The following is a 19,846-nucleotide window of genomic DNA, read 5'->3' on the forward strand; positions in this document are numbered from 1 at the left end:
CTTAGTTCCTTGTCACGCGGCTCACTTTTTATGCAGGCAGTAGGTAATCCTCTGCCCTGCATTTCTCATACATGTCATGGCCTCCCCTCAGGAGAAGAGGCCCTGCAGGGCTTTCCCCTCCTGTCCCAGCCATTTGCGATCTGGTGACTGCTTGAATCATTAGTGGCACCAAGAAAAGGGTTGGTAGAGGACACCCACGTTTTGGCCAGTGGGCTGGAACTCCACTGTCACTCTTGCTGTCTCAAGAAGACCTGCTCAGAAGAGTAGGGGATATTTGAGGCACCAAAATAAAAAAAAAAATGCCCAATGTGTCTGATATTTTGAAATTTTATTTCTTACTGTTTTGGGGGGGTTTCCTTACATGACTCTCCCCACTCTGTGATAACTTTTCCTCTCTATTCTTCAGATTGCCTGATCTGGTTTGTCTGTAATTATAGTTTTTGTCCTAGGGGATTGAGCTAAGTCTCAATTGCCCTGTCTCCTCTTGTTCTCTTTAGAAGCTGTGAAGACAAGGGTCCTAACATGTGTGCATTGGTGTGGGCTGCAGTTTTCTCACATAAAAGGTCTGCATTCTGATTTTTCTCTTCCTGGAAATTATATCTTCATGAATGTTATTGAAAGTCTTTCTGGAATGATCCATGAAAATGTAGTTCCTGAAACTTCCATTCTCTACTGAAACAAAGTCCTCCCTGTCAGCATAAGACTGCACACATGGCCGGTGCCGCGGCTCACTAGGCTAATCCTCCGCCTAGCGGCGCCGGCACACCAGGTTCTAGTCCCGGTCTGGGCACCGGATTCTGTCCTGGTTGCCCCTCTTCCAGGCCAGCTCTCTGCTGTGTCCAGGGAGTGCAGTGGAGTGCTTGGGCCCTGCACCCCATGGGAGACCAGGAGAAGCACCTGGCTCCTGCCTTCGGATCAGCACGGTGCGCTGGCCGCAGCGCGCTGGCCGCAGCGCACTGGCCGCGGCGCGGCAGCCATTGGAGGGTGAACCAACGGCAAAGGAAGACCTTTCTCTCTGTCTCTCTGCACACACAGTATGACTGCACACACAATATGACTTTTCTTGTTTGGGGGAATTTAGCTCATTGTCACCCTGCTCACCTTTTATACATTTGCATTTGGTAGCTAGTCATCTGCCCAGCAATTCTCTTGTATATCATTTATTTCACAGAAGAGAAAAGGCCCCACAGCAGTTTCTCTTCATGCCCCAGCCCTTGCAAATCTGAGTCCTGTTTGAATCAGGACTGGCAGAGAGAAGGAGGTTAGTAGAGGTGCAGGAGAAGCACATTTGTTTTCACAGTCCCCCAGAACTCTTCATTATGCTTGTCTAACATTCTTCCTCTGGGAGTGGGCATTTGGCATAAGGATTCTCAGCTCTGCTTTCAATTCCAGCTTCCTGCTAACGTGTATTCTGGAAAACAGCAGTGGTGGCTCCGGCAGTTGGGTCCCTGCCACTCATGTGGAAGACCCGTATTGAGTTCCCAGCCTCTCCCTTGGGCCTGGCCCTGCCCTACTGTTGCAAGCATTTGTGGAGTAAACCAATGAATGGAAGATTCTCACTCTCTCTCAATAAATAAATAAGAATAAAGTTCTCTTCTGGTGATTTGTTCACCACAGACCTAGTCTGGTCCTACTAACCCAACTGAACCAGATATCTTTCCACTAACTAAAAATACATGGAAGTCATTCTAAATATGTAAATAAAATTAATCTGGCCTCTCTTGGCTTGGATACTCACAGGAGCAGATGCTGAGACAGGATTTGAGTGAAAGTAGATCTGGAGAAGTGATCCAAGGCACTATGCAGAGGAGTGGAGAAGCCAGACAGCAAAGGAAGAAATGCTAAGGAAGTATGTCCATGGTGTGAGTGACTTCTCTGGGAAGATGGGGGTGCTCAGGGAGAAATGTAGGGTACACTCCAGACTTAATTTTAGGAACAGGAAGCTGGAGCCTGGGGCTCTTTCCTTAGAACTTTCAACCATCTGCATACAAGGTCCAGAAATTCCCATGATCTGAGGCTTCCTCCAAGCAGAGGGATACTTTTTTTTTTTTTTTTTTTACTCTTTTGGATTTAATTTTACTTTCTGTATGATAAATTGTATACATGGATTAGAAGTAAAAACTGAGTAAGAAGGTATACTCCTTTGTAGTCCTTGTACTCTATACCCTCCCCCCATGGAGATAATCATTTTTTTAGGTTTTTGGTTTTGCAAAATTAACTATGGTGTCTAAGTGTTCTTACTTAGCTTCCTTAATTATACAAAAGTAGGATGACACATACACTATTTTCTCTCCCTCTCTCCCTCTCTGTCTCTCTCTCTTGATTCCATGTGCTGAAGTTGTTACACTAGCATTAGAATTTCCCAAAGCTCTTCCTTGCTCTTTCTTTACAGCTTCATATGATTCCGTTGTCTGGTGTATCATAAATTTTTCTTCCAGTCTCCCATCGGTGGTCATTTAGGCTATTTCCATATATTACAGTTACAAAATAATGATGTAACCATGAGAATATGTTGTATTCTAGCTGTAGAATCTTTAAGGTAAAATTCAAGAAATGGTGTTGCTTAGTCACAGGGTAACTAACTGCATGTAGGTTTTTTTTTTTTTTTCAGCATTGTCATATTCTTAGCTTAGGGTCGTATGATTCTGCACTGCCACATCAATATGTGATAATGTCTGTACTCTGCCCTGCCAACAGGGTGTGCTGTGAAACTTGAACATTTTGGCTTATCTAATATGTGTAGCTATACTTTTAATTTCTTCTACTTTGTGAATTCTATCTGTCTTCATGTTTAAAGGCTAGGCAATTTGTATTTATTTGTATAAGTGAACTTCGTATTATGTCCATTTACTTTACCTTTTAAGATTTTGACTTTTTAGTTTGTAAGAGTTTAATAAAATGATAAAGATTTAGTCTTATGTTTGTGATATACATTGCAAATGTTTTCTCTGTTATTAGTCCTTGACTTTTTATTTAGCATGTAGAAGCCTCTTGCCCCTGTTAATGTTATGGTATTTTATCAAAATTAGAAGGGCTTTCTTGTAGCTATATTTTCTTCTAGTACTTGTATGATTTCATTTAAAAATTTTTATATATCTCATACATTTGGAATCTATTCTAGTATATGGTGTGAGGTATGGATCAATTTTTATGTTTCTTTAAATAGCTATCCAGTTTCCTCAACCTCAGTTTTTAAAGTTTATCCTTTTCTGCTAGTATTTTGAGATGACACTTTTACCATGGAATAAGTTTCCAGGGTACTGAGTCTATTTCTGGATTTTGCTGCTATTCTGTTGCTTTATTGGCCTGTGTTCGTGCCTGTGCTGGTAGGTCACTATTTCAAACATAGAAGCTTCATAGTATATTTAAACCTGTATATATAGCAAATTCAGCTCATCCAGCACAACATACTATATTTAAGTTAATAGAATATAATTTCTTTCACTTATCCCTTATTTTGGGAGAACTAGGTTTTCACCCTCCAATTTTAACAAGTATCATCATCATGTTATCTTTCCTTGTACAGCTTTTCTAAATACTCCATAATTGTGTGAATTTTTATGATGTCTTATATTCACCATCATTGATACAACTGTCACAAAATTTTAAAATTAAAAAAGTTAAAAACAGTTAATAGTAAAAAAGTTAAGAAAATTACCTTTCCTCAATTGTTAAAAAGGTTAAACATTTTCTTATTGCTCATTCACTAATTATCATCTCTCTTTGTCACTTTTCACATTGCCTCTTAGTTTAATATTTTTATTAATTTCAATATACCTGCATATAAAGATATTAACTCTTCATTAATTATGCTCAATGAAATTCTTGACCAATATCTTAGATTTTTCACATTTATTTATTTATCTGGCCCAGTGGGTATTTTAAACTTTTAGGTTTTAAATTTTGGCTGTGCTTTTATTATCTCATTAGTCATCTTAAGGTCATTTCTCAGCCATAGGTTTGATGTTTACATTTATAATTTTAAATGAACATAAATATTTATTCAAAACACAAGAATAAATCTAACTTGCCTCATAATGTTTCTTCCCTGATCTAAAGTAGGTTTGAAGCAGTAAATTAGAAGGCAGAGGGGATGTCACAGGCAGCCACACTGACAGCTTTAAGAAGTGACATCTCATAAAAGGACAAGAGACATTCTAAAAATATCACATAGAAATCCTCAAAATTGTAGCAGTCTAAGGCCATTGAAGGTCGAACAAGCAAATCTTAAAGTGCCCTAAACTAATGTCTATAAAGCAAATACATGGTCATCATGATGACATTAATCAGTGTTCAGGATATCCTGGGGAAGAAGCAAAGAAATATATAAGATGTCTTTAGAAACATTTCTGATGCAGAGAATTAAATACGAAAAAGAATCTGAGCTTGGAAGGATAAATCCTTAACTAAGAGGGAAAATTGGCTGTGATGACTGACTTGTTTGCAGATGGTATTTTACAAAACTGATTACCTGTTTTTATGGCTTCTTAAATTTAAAGTTCTTGGAAATAATGGCCACAATTAGTTCCTCAATTCCCTTTAGTGCCAGCTGTTAGTAGGTGCTGAATGTCAGGCAGGCACTGTTACTTTTACTTCCCAGTGGAGAAAAAACAAAGATTCAGAGATGCGAAGCTCCTGACCCAGGTGGTTTTCCAGCCAGGAAGGTCTGACTCTCCCTACATAGCTGATCTCCTTCCCATGATGCCGTGCACAGTCTCCTGCCTCTCCTTAGTTCAGTGTTTGCCAAGTAAGTCAGCAAATAACCTGTTATTAATTTTTGTTAATGAGAGTTTGGGAGTGGGCAAGATAGTTTACAGTTTTGTTAGAGAGAGTTTATACACATAAAACAAGATCTCAGTGAGTCAGCTCACAAGCATTGAAAAAAGTAGCAATTAGATTCTTCTAGGATCTGTGGATTTGTTTCTGGAGGGAATACAGTTTGTGTCCGCTAGCTCTAGAATGAAGGCATTATGCCATGAGTTGAGTGGCCTTTCACATGTCCCTCCACTGAATTCCTCAGTGGTACTAGCAACCTCTTAGTCTCATTGATTATAAAAGAGAACCCAGCAAGAAAGCTCTCATCTTCACAGCTCTCCTTCGCTGTGGCTTGGTAACCTCATGTTCTACATCATTTTGCACAAGATCTAGTAAATATACTTAAATTTTTGTGGAGGCCATGATTTTCTCAAATCATTTTTGTACCTTTCTATCCATTTCATTATTTATCTCATTTTTTACTTTTGTGAGGATTTAAGGGCATATTTACTTAGTAAAATGAAGCAGTTTGCCTAAGTTTAATTTTATTCATACTTGATAAACTGCCACTTTAGAAACACCCTTGGTCCCTTTCACACTGTTAAGCTGCTATTCACAACAAATGGTGTGTGTAAAAGAAGTTTTCATGTCCACATTTGGCACAGGAAAACATGTAAGAGGTAGGCAGTTTTGTGATGTAAAAGGTGAAAAGATCATCAGGGAATTTTCAAATGGTCCATGAATCTGAATGCCCTCTTAATGAAGGAGAGATTGGAATAAGTCATCAGAAACACTGCTGAACTTCTCAGGTTACAATACATTGCCTTAGAGAATACTGCAAACACCACAAAAACCTTAGCTATATTATCGATCTCTTTGGATTGCCCTTAAAGTAGGAGTCCTTTAATGAATAGGGTGGACATGGAAGATGTTCCCTTAGGGAAAGTTAGTCCTGTCCCATAACCCTCAAAAGCGTGCCAAGTGTAATGCCAAGAACTCCATGGGTACCCAGTTATTAATATTTGCAAATGTGGTAGTGATAGGGTAAGAAAATTTCCAATCTCTACCTTCTGCTCATTTATGCTACATTAATCCTTGTCTCTTACCTATATGAGTAATGTATTGATCCTTTATTTAGCTCAATCATGCAGTGCTGAGTTCTTTCAGCATTGATTCAGAAGCTATTCAGCTGAACAGATATTATGCTCGGCTCAGAGAATCTTGATCCTGATTTGAATTAGCATTGATTAGATTTTGATTGGTGGATTTCTAGAAAAGAATTTTTTTATAAAACAAATAATTTGGCGCATGAGTTTGGAAAGGAATATGTAATAAATATACTTAGAAAACACTAGGTAGCTGAGATCACTCCAACAGAGAGTATGTTGGATGAGTCAGAAACAGGTTAGAGAAGGGCATTTGACCAAGAAAAACTGCCAAACTTATATTTTCATTATTATTTTGTTTTCATCAGGGAAAAATTAAAGATTTAGGGCAGGGTACTGACATGATGAGAGTTTGTTTTAGCGAAGTGGCTCCTGGAAAGTAATAGGATGGATTAAAGAGGTGACTATTCATCTGACACAGAATCTATAACATGCTCACCTAAATGCATGGCATTTTCCCCAAGTCTTTTACAAGTGGCCTCCATGCACTAACTCTTGAAATGGCATACTAGTTTATAAGTCATAAGCAACAAGGCTATTATATTTTCTGGGTTGATGCTCTGCTTATCAATCCCACACCCCACCTTTTGAATGCCACCTTTTGAAGGCATCTAATATTGTTGTGATAAGACTTGAAAGTTACTTGGTTGGTGAGAGAGGGTATCAAGTAAATGGAGAGTAAGGTGATGCCAGACGGCCTTAAAAACAACTTGAAATGAAATATATATATGTGTGTGTATGTAATAAAATATAAAATGTAATATATAACATATATTATACATTTCCCCCCTTTTGTTTTCACCGCCTCCATCCAGATGCAACCACATTCAGACACTACCACCCTCTGCTTCACACCTGCCTGTCCTCATTCCCAGGACAACACAGGCAGCCCTCCAGCTGGAAACCTTGCAGCAACACCTCACGCATAATCCATGTGTCATCACACATAATCCCCAAGCTGCATATTCTTCTTTGTGACATTTCCAACCTTTGAGTCACTTTTCTTCTTTTAGCATCTTTACCCACTCTTGGTCCTAATGTGCTCCATGTTCAATTAATTAGAACCACCTTCTATGTCCACTTTAACTGATTTTCACCTGTTCAAAATTCTGTTAGGAACATAGTATGCATTCTTCCCACGTATCATGGGAAACTACCAAGAACTTCCCTGCTGGAGATAGTTCTACCTATTTAAGAGGCAAATATAGTGATCATTCACTATTGACAAGAGCACTAGCCAAAGTTAATGAAAAATTGTTACTTTGGAAAGAAATGATTATATGAGAATGTTAGTGGAAAAGCTATAACTATTGTTATTAAGACCTGATTATTAAAATAGTTGATGACTGTCTTGTAGAATTTCTGGAAAGTTTAAATAAAATAGGAAATGGTATATATCTCAATGTATAACACATGGTTTCCATTTGGAATCTAGAGAAATAAGGTTCTTTTGAACTCTTATGGCAAAAATTCAGTTAAAACAGGAAATAAAAATTAATAGAAAAATGCCAGAGCATCTGTTGTATTAGTACCTAAGTATCAGTGAGGCCTGTAAAAGAAAATAAAAGTACTTAATTTAACAATGATTTATTTAATACCAACTTGAAGATCTACTTTAAATGAACACATTAATAAAATTAGCAAAGCCCACAAATTTAGCTGAAACCAAACACATATAATAGAGTATTTTTGTTTTGTTATATCTCTTTGTTCTTGATCTTTAATTCAGTTAAATTACTAATGAAACATCAAAATGGCACATACCTCACTTGTTATAAATAATTATTTTCATAGCACACCCTGTATACATTGTATAATTAGAATAACTGTGTTGGTAGTGGAAGTGACAATGATGGTGACAATAGATATGGGCAATGTGTTATTATTGCTTATTTTGCTATTTTTATCATCATCCATTATTAATATTCTTGCTTGTTTCATTAGATAATATTCTAGGTACTTTATGGGCATTATATGTACACATCACAGCAGTCTAATTAGGTTGATGGTAGAGACTCATTCTCAAAGAGCTCAATATTTTTTTTAAAGATTTATTTATTTGAAAGGCAGAGTTACAGAGAGGCAGAGGCAGAGAGAGAAAGAGAGAAATGTCTTCTGTCTGCTGGCTTACTCCCCAGATGGCCGCAATGGCCAGAGCTGTGCAGATCTGAAGCCAGGATCCAGGAGCTTCTTTTGGGGTCTCCCACACATGTACAGTGTCACAAGGCCCTGGGCCATCCTCTTCTGCTTTCCCAGGCCATAGCAGAAAGCTGGATTGGAAGTGGAGCAGCCAGGACTTGAACCAGTGGCCCATATGGGATGCTAGGGCTGCAGGCCAAGGCCTTAACCCACTGCGCCACAGCACTGGCCCCAGAGCTCAATTAATATACCTCATATATTATAATTCACAATTGGTAGAGCCAAGTTTTGAATTCGGATCCCTGGCTTCAAAACTTATGCCTATTTTACAATATTGTGCTGTCATGTTATCTGAGATCTCAATTTATTCACATGATACAAAATAAGTGAATTGTACAATAACATGAACTTTTTTGGGATCCACTTAGCTGGAGAACAATGGCTCCTCACTTTGTCTTGTCTTGCCTTTCTCCTGCTGATTCAGACAATTGGTTATTTTGATATCCTGTCTGATATGAGTGTGTAAATAGCCTACCAGTCACATGATTACGTGCCAGATGGACTGGTCATTTGGCCCTCTGGCACTGAAACACTTCCAGGTGGTTCTGCCAGTCTTTGACGCGGTAGAATGGTATCCAATATATTCAGATAATGTTAGCTATTCACGACTAAGAACAAAGACCCATCCAGAAATGGAGACCACATTCTTTTCTCAGAGAGTGAGACAGACCTCTACTATTTAAGGGTGCTTACTGCATGTCTAGCACTTTCCCCTGTGTCATCTAATTTCACTGTGACACTAAAATAAAAGTAATATGTTAAGCTACTTGAATTTTCTTTTGCAGAGAACTCAAGTCCTTATCTGTATTGTAAATGACTGCTAGGTTTCCCTTTCTAAAAAGTAGCTTGGAATCATAACTTACACCATGCTTGCCCAGAGCACCTTCTCCCCACCATCCGCTGGTAAGTCTCAAAGAGCATAAATCAATTTTAGACAGGACTTAATCCGAGTGTGGTTAGGGGAGCAGCTGTGAAGGAGAGAAATGTAAGTGCTCCTTCAATAAATATAAATGTTTATTTTTTGTGTCAATGCCAGCCTCATGAGCATAAGTGAACTTTTTCCTAACCGACTCTAAACTTCAGTTATTCCATTCACCACCCTTTTTTTTTTTTTAAACTCCTGATACAAGTATGGCAGAAACTAGTAAGAGTCACAAATTGCTGTGTAGCCGCTGCACAGGGGCATTGAGGGCCTCCCCTGTGGGTCTGCATTACTGGAAGCCAGCTCCCTCACTCTCTGCTTGTGTACGTGCTGGGTGCTGAGTTGTCAGGAAGTGCTGTTTGTGTGACTGATTCATGGAACTCCTGTGCAGCATGGTGTTTCTCTCGGTGATACCCTACAATAATGAAGTGGCGATTAAAAATTAAGAATGGTATTTCCAAAGGCCCATTATTTTGACTACTGTTCTGTGAGGACTGTGGATAAATACTACTGGTATGACTTGCCTTTTGAAGCAGGGACATTTTCAAATAAAACCAAATTAGATTTTCATTTGTTATCTGCCTAGTCTAATAGATTCTATGTTTTTAAAAAAATCTTTTGTGAATTTCAATGTGGCTTAAGAAAAAAACCAAAATGTAATATTACTCAAATACTTTTTCCCTTACCTTAAAGTAAGTGCTATAAAGAAGGCATAATTGTTACAGTTTTATATTCAACCAAAGATTATTGTGTGATTTTAAACAACTGGAAGGCATAAAAGCGAAAATGTTGTTTTGGGGGTTGTTAGCATGTTTGAAGGAGCATGTGAAGTTTCTAATTTGAATTAGCACCTGTAATATGTAAGTAGAGTTAACAATAGGATCACTTAGCCAACAGATAAATGACAAATAAATATAAATTTATAAATATAAATAAAGATGAGTTGATGTGTATAAATGAGAAAGAAAAGTTATTTCTCTTCCCTGTGGAGAAAAAGGTTTTCTTGATAAGACAATGAAACAAAGTATTAAAAGAATTGATTCTATTGAATTCTTTACAACAGAATTACAGTTTTATAGCAAACTGGCACATGGATCATGCTGACTTTTAAGCCTGTATTCTTGCCATGGTTAAACTGTGATGAGATTGATCCTTTTTATTTATTCATTTGAAAGGCAGAGAGATGTATCTTCCATCTGCTGGTTCACTTCCCAAATGGCCACAATGGCTGGGGGGAGGGAGGGCAGGCCAGAAGCCAGGAGCCTTGAGCTTCGTCCAGGTCTCCCATGTGGGTGTAGGAGTCCTGGTGCTTGGCCCATTTGGTGCTGCTTTCCCAGGCATGTTAGCAGGAAGCTGGATCAGAAGTGGCAGCCAGTACTTGAACCTGTGCGCATATGGGATGCCAGCATCACAGGTAGAGGCTTAACCTGCTACTCCACAATCCCAGTCCCCGGAGATTCATGCTTATTTGGATAGATCATTTCACCTGGAGGTAGTAACGGACAACACAATTCTGTGTTCATTGTTTATATTTGTATATCTAACCATTGTTTTGGATATTGGATAATTTATCGATCACTTACAGACTAATTTCAAGAAAGCAACATTCTCTACCTTTCCCAGAGTGTTGCCAAGTGTGGTTCACCTGTGTCAGAATTACCTGGAGATCTTTACTACACAGAGCTTTTTCTTGTTTTGGATCATTCAGTCAGAACCAGAACCTTGGGAAGGGGCTAAATTTTTTTACCAGATTCTCCATGTGCTCTTAAGAACTCATTATTTGATAATCATATTCTTACATATTGATTATTCCTTGATGTTGATTCTGTTAGTCTATAGCTGGAAACATTGAATACAAGCTATTTAAAATTTTTATCATTTAATAGATAGGAATTTCACCCTATTGTAGAGTCAACAGTAATAATACAAGCTGTCACATGTTAAACACCTAAACATACAGTGAAGACCCCTGGCCATTCAAGAAGTCTAATTCTCACAACAACTTTGCTCAGCAAGTAATAGTCACATTTTATGTCTGGGGAGATGAGTTAAAGAGGATAGATAACTTGGAAAAGGCATATGTAGCATAAGAGATGGAGTTACAATTTAAGTACAAATATGGCTTAGTCCATGGCCTATACTGGTGTCACTATGACAGAGTGAACACTGGTAATCTACACATCCATGGCAATACACAGGCCCAATATTCGCTCATATGGCATCTTTACATGTAGTGGAAAAAGACCCCTCATCCTTCAGAAAAATGAGCAGAGCATCACACCTATCTTTTTGGATCATCACGTGCCCTGAGCTGTACACAGTGTGAATTACTGTGGGTGGTGGTCTAAATGTTGCTTTTCCTGTGCAGGTTCTAAGAGTCTGTAGCATAGACCTAAAAAGCATATAAAACATGTTGGACAACAGACTAAAATCTACTCGGTGTGACAAGGATGAGGTAAGGGAAAGCCAGGAGCCTGCCGATTGATTGCCCAACTCAATTGCCTGCCTTTGAGGTTCTTATGAGGTGGGACAGCTTTACACTCTGATTTGGTGATGGAGGCTACCTATGGGTTCTCTTAGTCCTTTAGCTAGTGTCTAGCATGGTTTGATTTGGTTTCATCTACATCTGCATGGAATCTACTGTTTTACTGATATCCAGATTGCATCTTTGATGCTATTATGAGCTATTTTTAAATATTCAAAACCTACTTGTATTTTTCTCCTACAGCTACATTTTTGTTAGTAGTTTCACATGCCCACATATTATCAGCAGTGTTTTCTCCTTGGTATAGCTTATGTTTGTAGCTCCTGTTATATACTTGCATTCTTTCCACACTTTGTGTAAGTTACCTGTTATCTAACTGTATCTGATTCAAGTTTTCTTTTCTATTAGATAAGGACTCATCTCAGAAAACCAAGAATTTTACAATCCAATTGAGGAAAAAGCACATGATTGTGATGAATTTTCTTAAAATAAAAAATGAATTTATCACAAATACCCAATTTCTTAGACAAAAATCATGGTTAAATCTTCAGAAGGTGCCGGCGCCGCGGCTTACTAGGCTAATCCTCCGCCTAGCAGCGCCGGCACACCGGGTTCTAGTCCCAGTTGGGGCGCCGGATTCTGTCCCGGTTGCCCCTCTTCCAGGCCAGCCCTCTGCTGTGGCCAGGGAGTGCAGCGGAGGATGGCCCAGGTGCTTGGGCCCTGCACCCCATGGGAGACCAGGAAAAGCACCTGGCTCCTGGCTCCTGCCATCGGATCAGCGCGGTGCACCGGCCGCAGCACGCCAGCCACGGCAGCCATTGGAGGGTGAACCAACGGCAAAGGGAGACCTTTCTCTCTGTCTCTCTCTCTCACTGTCCACTCTGCCTGTCAAAAAAAAAAAAATCTTCAGAAGGTACTGAAATTTGATCCAAGGATGTCATATAAACAAGCAGAACTAATTATTGAGCACCTATTGCTTATCACCTATTGTGCTAGATCCTTTGCATGTTTTTAACATGAAATTTCATCATCATAATCAATCTTTTGGATACCGAATTCCTGGGGAGTAATTAATATAGTGTGACTACCTTAGTACAACCCATCGCTGTTTTTCCTAAGAAAGAGCATCCCCATAAATATCATACTTTTGTATCAACCATGGGCATAGCTGACATAATGAGTCACAAGCTAAAGTTCTTGGATGGCTATAGTGAAATGTTCCTGGTATTGTTGTTGTCTTAGAGGTCACCTTTACTTTGTCCTCCTCTTATATGTTAGAAAAATAGATTCAGGTTTTACAGGGCCTTTATTCCTTCAGAGCCTTGTTCTTAGAGGTAACTGTATTTAATCCTTTTATTCCATTTCCCTCCACTGAAGCAGAGTCTATGGATCCAGTGAATTCAGAGTTTGTTCAGATACCTGTGTTGATGAACACTAACGTGACTGGACAGAGCATGAAATATGTTTTAAAGGTTTGGTTTCTCTTCACACCTCAATATAGCTTTCTTAAATCAGATTGTAAGATAAGACAGAGTTGCCTGGGGAAATAATGATTTCTAGTGTTAGGTGTTAATGGTATGAAGCCTGTCTTGAAGCAAGGATTAAAGGTCATGGGGTTTCTGACTGAACTAGGAGATAAAGACAATTCATATCATTTTACTGTATTTTCCTTAAATAATCATTTCACATTTTATATAATGGTAAATACTTGTTGGTATTTATTAAGCTCACTTTTTTTTCCAAACTCACTTTTGCCTCCAAAACTCCCTTTTTCATCATCTCTTTTCTTGGAAATAGGATTCTTCTGGAGATTATATTAGGTAGATACTAAAATTCTGAAGGCGGTTACCCCTTCAATTCTTGAACACTTGAGTGTCAGTAATAATCTTATGATTCTTTTATGGAGAATTTGTACATGAGGAAAATATCCTATCATCTCTAAATCTAAATATTCCCAGCATTTTTATATTAAATCTGGACTTAGAAAACAATATGTTGTGTTAATATTTGCTTTTAAGTGTATTTAGCATGATCAATAAATACATTTGTTATGTAATTAATCTCTTTAGAGTTCAAGAAGTAATTTTTCCTTGAATCTTTGTGTTTACTCACTGCTCTGCCTGTTGAGGGTCAGCAATACCCTATACACTTGATTCTCTCAAGGGTCATGGGATGGATCAATTGAATGAGTATAAGCATTTTGAACTCCAGAGAAAGGAGTGATAGAAATAGAAAGTTGAGTATAATTGGGAAAGTTATAACTGGAATTTTTCTGGGGACAATGCTGCCTTTTCTGTGTCAGTGTCTTATTCATAGTTCATTATAATTTAACATATAAACTAAACTGTATTTCTTATATTCAATGTAACCCCAGCATACTCTCACTGCCTCTTTATAAACTTCATTTATGGTTTTCACGTTATCAAACCCATTTTGGACATGAATTGTTTGTTAAACACACTGGCAGAATTGAGGGCATTATAGTCTATCTCCTGTATTAGAAGTGAACAAATGTATATCAACAGTTAAAAGGCAAGGTTGGAAATTTTGTGTGGTAAGATTTCCTTAAAACACTTAGATTTAGGGCCGGCGCCGCGGCTCACTAGGCTAATCCTCTGCCTTGCGGCGCCAGCACACCGGGTTCTAGTCCCGGTCGGGGTGCCAGATTCTGTCCCGGTTGCCCCTCTTCCAGGCCAGCTCTCTGCTGTGGCCAGGGAGTGCAGTGGAGGATGGCCCAAGTGCTTGGGCCCTGCACCCCATGGGAGACCAGGATAAGTACCTGGCTCCTGCCATCGGATCAACGTGGTGCACCAGCCACAGCACGCCAGCCGCGGCAGCCATTGGAGGGTGAACCAATGGCAAAGGAAGACCTTTCTCTCTGTCTCTCTCTCACTGTCCACTCTGCCTGTCAAAACAACAACAACAACAACAATAAAAAACAAACCCCCCCAAAAAACCACTTAGATTTAGATACAGTAGGGGCACTTCTGATCTGGGGATGCCATTCTTCTCCTGTCTCCCTATTGCCAGTCATATTCACTCAGAGACCTTGGCTTTGCATATGAGAATTTTTACTTAAGTGTGTTAACTGTTTTCCTCATCCCTTATTCTTTTGTGCCTATTTCTCTTCTTTTACTTGACTAATGGATGACAACTTTTTAATTTCTTTTGTACACTCAATCTCATCCTGCAACATAGAAATTCTCCTACTATAATGCAGCAGGTAGTTTTTTCATTCCGTATTTTAAATGACTCCTAATATTTCACATCATGTACAAAATCTTCTCATTTGGCCCAAGAAGTAGGTATGGATTTTCCTGCTATCCATCAATGACAACAAACACTCAATATCTTCCCTGGGTTCCCTAAGACATATGGTCAATATGTTTGTTTAATAGCTTTCATGTGTCAGAAAGATAAATGAATTTGGAATGCTTTTCTCAAATACAGATAAAGGAGGCACATAAACAGTAGATTCCAACATGACATAATTAGTGCTATCATAGCAGGGTTATGCTTAAAATGCATTGTGAAGAAAACAAATAGAACACCTAGTTCTAAGAGAGCTAGAAGGGGAAGAGACAGAAAGTCACTAAAGGAAAGGACCTTTCCTTTAGTCCATAGGAAGACACAGAAACATGGATAGAGATACAGATTTGGGTCAGATTGTAGCAGACCCTGTGTTCCAAACCATGACAGCTAGGTTTAAACAAGATAATGCATATTAAGTGCTTAATGCAGGGCTGTATACACAGAAGGCAAGAAAAGACTTAGCTCCTATTGCTAAAAACGTTTTTGATTATTTTAAACCATAACCCAGTAAAAATTCAGGAGCCACTGCAATTTTTTCAGAATGAGTACACGTGGTAAAGAAAAATGAATGTGACATCTAAGGATAGAATATGGGTTAGAGGGAGAAAGATTGGGAGGTAGAAGATCAATTAGAAATTGTAACAATAATGTAGGCAAGATGCAATTGAGGTCTGATGGCTTGGGTGTGAGAATAAGCTTTTTGTATTTCAGTTTCCTCTGTAGTAATGATTGAGCTTGTAATAATATCCAGTTCCCATGAGGATTAAGTGAGGTGATATTTTCAAATCTCTGATAACAGTTCCTTGTACTATTAAGCACTATATGTGTATTAAATAAAGTTCAAACATTTGACTGTGGCTTCTGTCTGGCATATGAGTCCTGGAATTTTGCAGTTTGTATATAAAGTGCTTGCTGTCAAATCATTTACATAGGAAGTAGCAAAGAACTGCTCATTTTGTTGATAATAATTATGATATTTGATAGTCAATAATTCAATATTCAATATTTAATTGTATTCAGTATTATCAGAGTTAGAGACAAATCTTGGCTTTGTGTCAAGCACATAATAATATATTGGCTGCTTTTCAGCTGATTATGTTCAGTGGTAGTAAAGTTCTCTCATGCACATTGTGTGGTAATTATTGTGGCAAATCTCAGGTGCAGATGTTAAAGGTCATATGCATGTATAATATGAAATGATTTTGTTGTCATCACGGATTCTGTTGGAATTCACATTTTTTCCTAGAAGACCTAACTGTGCTATTTTAGATGTACCAGTCATAGAACAAATGATAGCTTTTGGCAAGTACATTGACATTCATAATTTTTTGGCATGCAATTACCAAGTCTGGTAAATAATGCATATGCTTCTTAATCACTGAATTTTGTTCAATTTTGCACTACAAAAATATTTGCTTGATTTTGTCTGATATTCTGATTTTAAGTGTAAATATGTTGCTGATGGAGAATAAAATATTGATGAAACCTATCAGAGGACCTACAGAAGATCAATTGGCCTGAAATTCTTTAAGGTGGTTTTCTTTGAGTTTTCCCTCTCTTGGTTGTTTCTTGGGCTCAATCTCCATGCCTTTTTTTTTTTTTAAAGATTTATTTATTTATTTTAAAGTCAGAGTTACACACACACACACACAGAAGGAGAGAAGGAGAGGCAGAGAGAGAGAGGTCTTGCATCCACTAGCTCACTCCCCAGTTGGCTGCAATGGCTGGGGCTGTGCCAATCCAAAGCCAGGAGCCAGGAGCTTCTTCTGAGTCTCCCATGTGGGTACAGGGAAGGATTGGGCCATTTTCTATTACTTTCCCAGGCCATAGCAGAGAGGTGGATTGGAAGTGGAGCAGCCTGGTCTTGAACCGGCACCCATATGAAATGTTTGCGTGTTAGCAGGAAGCTGGAATCAGAAGCAGCAGAGACTTGATTCCAGGCACTCCAGTATGGGATGTGGGCGTCCCAAGAGGCAGCTGACCCTGCTCCACCACAGCGCCTGCCCCTTTCTTTGCCTTTCAATCGTGATGTGAGTATTCATTTTTTTCTTCTTCATATTTTAAATTTTTAATTAGTTTTTAACAGATTCAGCATGCTTTGTAGACACAATTCAAAGAACATAATATTCTCTTCCTCCCACCCCCTACCTTTTCCCTTTTATTTTTTTTAGTTTCTGAGATGACACATTTTAAATTTACAATATAGTAAAAATGTTTAACACTTCACTGGATCAGAAATTTTCAACATGGGAATTATTGGCATTGTTGGTTAGATAATTCTGTGAAGATATAGTTTTTCTGAATCATGCATCCAAAATACTGCTTTGCTCGTGATTCAAAGTCAAAGTTCCAGGGTTTTATAAACCTTCTTCAGGTAACAGTTTTATCTCTTGAGGGTAGTGTACCAAAAGTATCTTCTTCCCATTCATTTTACTAGCTTATTAATATTTAAAGTATCTCATTTGTAAGGTTTCTGTAAAGCAAAACCTCAAGTATCACCTAGATGAATATAAAGCTAATTTCTTCATTTCTGTAGCCAAACAAATGGATGTTGTGATACTATTAAAATAATTTTTTCTGTTTCTTTTGAGAGTTGGTTATATCCATTCCCATTATATTCACAATGGCAAGTACTGAAGAGAAATTCTGTTAGTATTTGTTAAAAATTCAAAAAAAATCCATAATAAAATAATTACTTCTAATATCTTTACAAAGAGAATCTGCTTCTGAAAGAAAAAAAAATTAAAGCTCTGTGAACTCCTCCAGGCTTGTGAATAAATACATGTTTCCATGCTACTTTTTATTTGTATTAAAAAAAATTAGCAGTGGAGCCAGTACTATGGTATAGTGGGTTAAGTCACTGCTTGTGATGCCAGCAGCCCATATCAAGTTCCAGTTCTGGTCCCAGCTGCTCTGTTTTGGATCCAGCTTCATGCTGATGGGCCTGTGAAACAGCAGACGATGGCCCAAGTGCTTGGGCCCCTGTGGCGGAGACCACCTATCATATGATCTGTTATCATAGTCATAAGAGGCTTTAAGAGTTGCTCTTAGGACAGGTTGGTATTATTAAGTAATCTTCTGGAAACTCAAGTTACATGGGTCAGATGACTGATTTTCCTTTCTGTGTAAAAATTCAGTCTTTCCTGGCCGGCCACGGCTCACTAGGCTAATACTCCGCCTAGCGGCGCCGGCACACTGGGTTCTAGTCCCGGTCGGGGCGCTGGATTCTGTCCCGGTTGCCCCTCTTCCAGGCCAGCTCTCTGCTGTGGCCAGGGAGTGCAGTAGAGGATGGCCCAAGTGCTTGGGCCCTGCACCCCATGGGAGACCAGGAGAAGCACCTGGCTCTTGGCTTCGGATCAGCGTGGTGCGCCGGCCGCAGTGCGCCGGCCGCGGTGGCCATTGGAGGGTGAACCAACGGCAAAGGAAGACCTTTCTCTCTGTCTCTCTCTCTCACTGTCCACTCTGCCTGTCAAAAAAATAAAAAAATAAATAAATAAGTAAAAAAATTCAGTCTTTCCTTCAGTGGCAGATGGATTCACCATATCTATGGGACTTTGTGCATCAACTTTTTGTGCAGGGCCTGTGAATTCAGCAGCTAGACTGGCACAGGTGGCAAGAATCTAGGAGCAGGAGACATGGGTAAAATGAAGATTTCAGCAAAAGAAATGTGCAATGAATTGTGAGGTAGAATATTGTTGCCAAAACATGTTGATGGTATACTTTGTTCACAGCTCTCTCCCAACACTTAAGCAGCCTCTGAACCATAGAAAACCTTTGATGAATGTCTGTTTAATGAATGAATAGATGAGTATTGCAGAAGAATGTGTGTTATTTAAGCTTTACTGATATGGGTATGTGTGTGTGGGAGGGATGAGGAGTATTTTCCAACTCACAAGTAACCTTCTTGGGATAACTTTTTTTTTTTTTTTTTTTTAAAGAAAAAAACGTAGAATTAGCCAGCGGGACACAGTTTGGATGATCCCAGTTCTGTGAAGATAGAGTTTTTCTGAATCATGCATCCAAAATACTGCTTTGCTCGTGATTCAAAGTCAAAGTTCCAGGGTTTTATAAACCTTCTTCAGGTAACAATTTTATCTCTTGAGGGTAGTGTACCAAAAGTATCTTCTTCCCATTCATTTTACTAGCTTATTAATATTTAAAGTATCTCATTTGTAAGGAACCTAATGGGACATATGCCTGCCTTCTTCTCTGCATCAGGCCTCTCTGGGTGTTGACCTTGGCCACATCCATGTCGTAGAGTTTCTTCTTTCCAGGCTGTTGGATCTGGTGGTCATTGGCCTTAACATCCACACATGATACGAGTGTGGTTGCCCTTTGTCTTCTTAATGACTCAGGGACACAGGGAACCTGATGATGACACAGTGGTCAAGCCTGATTCTCCTGTGGTTCTCTTCGGAGGATATTTGTGCTGACTCCATAGTGGTAGTGTCTTGGGCCACCAGATGTTGGGTGACACAGAGATCTTCTTTTCCTTGGCTTCAGCTTTTGGAGGGACGAGAGCTTTCCACTTTGCCTTCTGCAGCATCTTGTAAGTGGGGTTAATTTTAATTTCCATCTTCTCATTTTTACTTTAGGCTGATCATTGTAGAAAAACAAGTATGTCAATACCTAGTGTAAGCTTTGCAACCTATTTAAGTTCTTTTAAGCCTTAATATTGGCATGCTAGTGATCTTTGCGTTTTAATTTAAAATAATAACCATGCTAGGTATATTTGATATTTTCATAAAATACTCATAACTGTGATTTATTTTTGGTCTCACAATAATCTGGTAAAATAGATTTTTATTTCCTCCCTTTAACAAGAGAGGAAACAAAGCCTAAGTAAATAAAATGGTACACAATCATTTATTCAAGCTAAAAAAAATCAGTTCTGGGATCTTTGTCTGGGGTTTTTAATGTTTATCTTATTTCTGTAACATGGTATATCAATGACCATTGCCATCTCTGCTTTTGTATTTAACACCTACTAACTGTAGACTTTTAAGT

At 38.7% G+C, this 19,846-nt stretch overlaps 1 protein-coding gene across 4 annotated transcripts in view; it reads left to right on the plus strand.

The window, feature by feature from the left end:
* The window catches only part of ARHGAP24 (Rho GTPase activating protein 24), an 867,261-nt gene that overhangs the window by 356,598 nt on the left and 490,817 nt on the right, over nt 1-19,846 (plus strand). Inside the window, exon 1 of one of the 4 annotated variants that reach the window (XM_089303131.1) lies at nt 16,851-16,869. The exons of the other annotated variants lie outside the window; for them this stretch is intronic. The gene's annotated coding sequence lies outside the window, so the exon portion shown is untranslated. Of the gene's footprint in view, nt 1-16,850; nt 16,870-19,846 lie in introns of those variants that run through there. 4 annotated transcript variants of the gene reach the window in all.

The sequence above is a fragment of the Oryctolagus cuniculus genome, chromosome 8, assembly GCF_051225735.1.
Source record: "Oryctolagus cuniculus isolate XC-2025 breed Fujian yellow rabbit chromosome 8, ASM5122573v1, whole genome shotgun sequence".
Taxonomy (NCBI): domain Eukaryota; kingdom Metazoa; phylum Chordata; class Mammalia; order Lagomorpha; family Leporidae; genus Oryctolagus; species Oryctolagus cuniculus.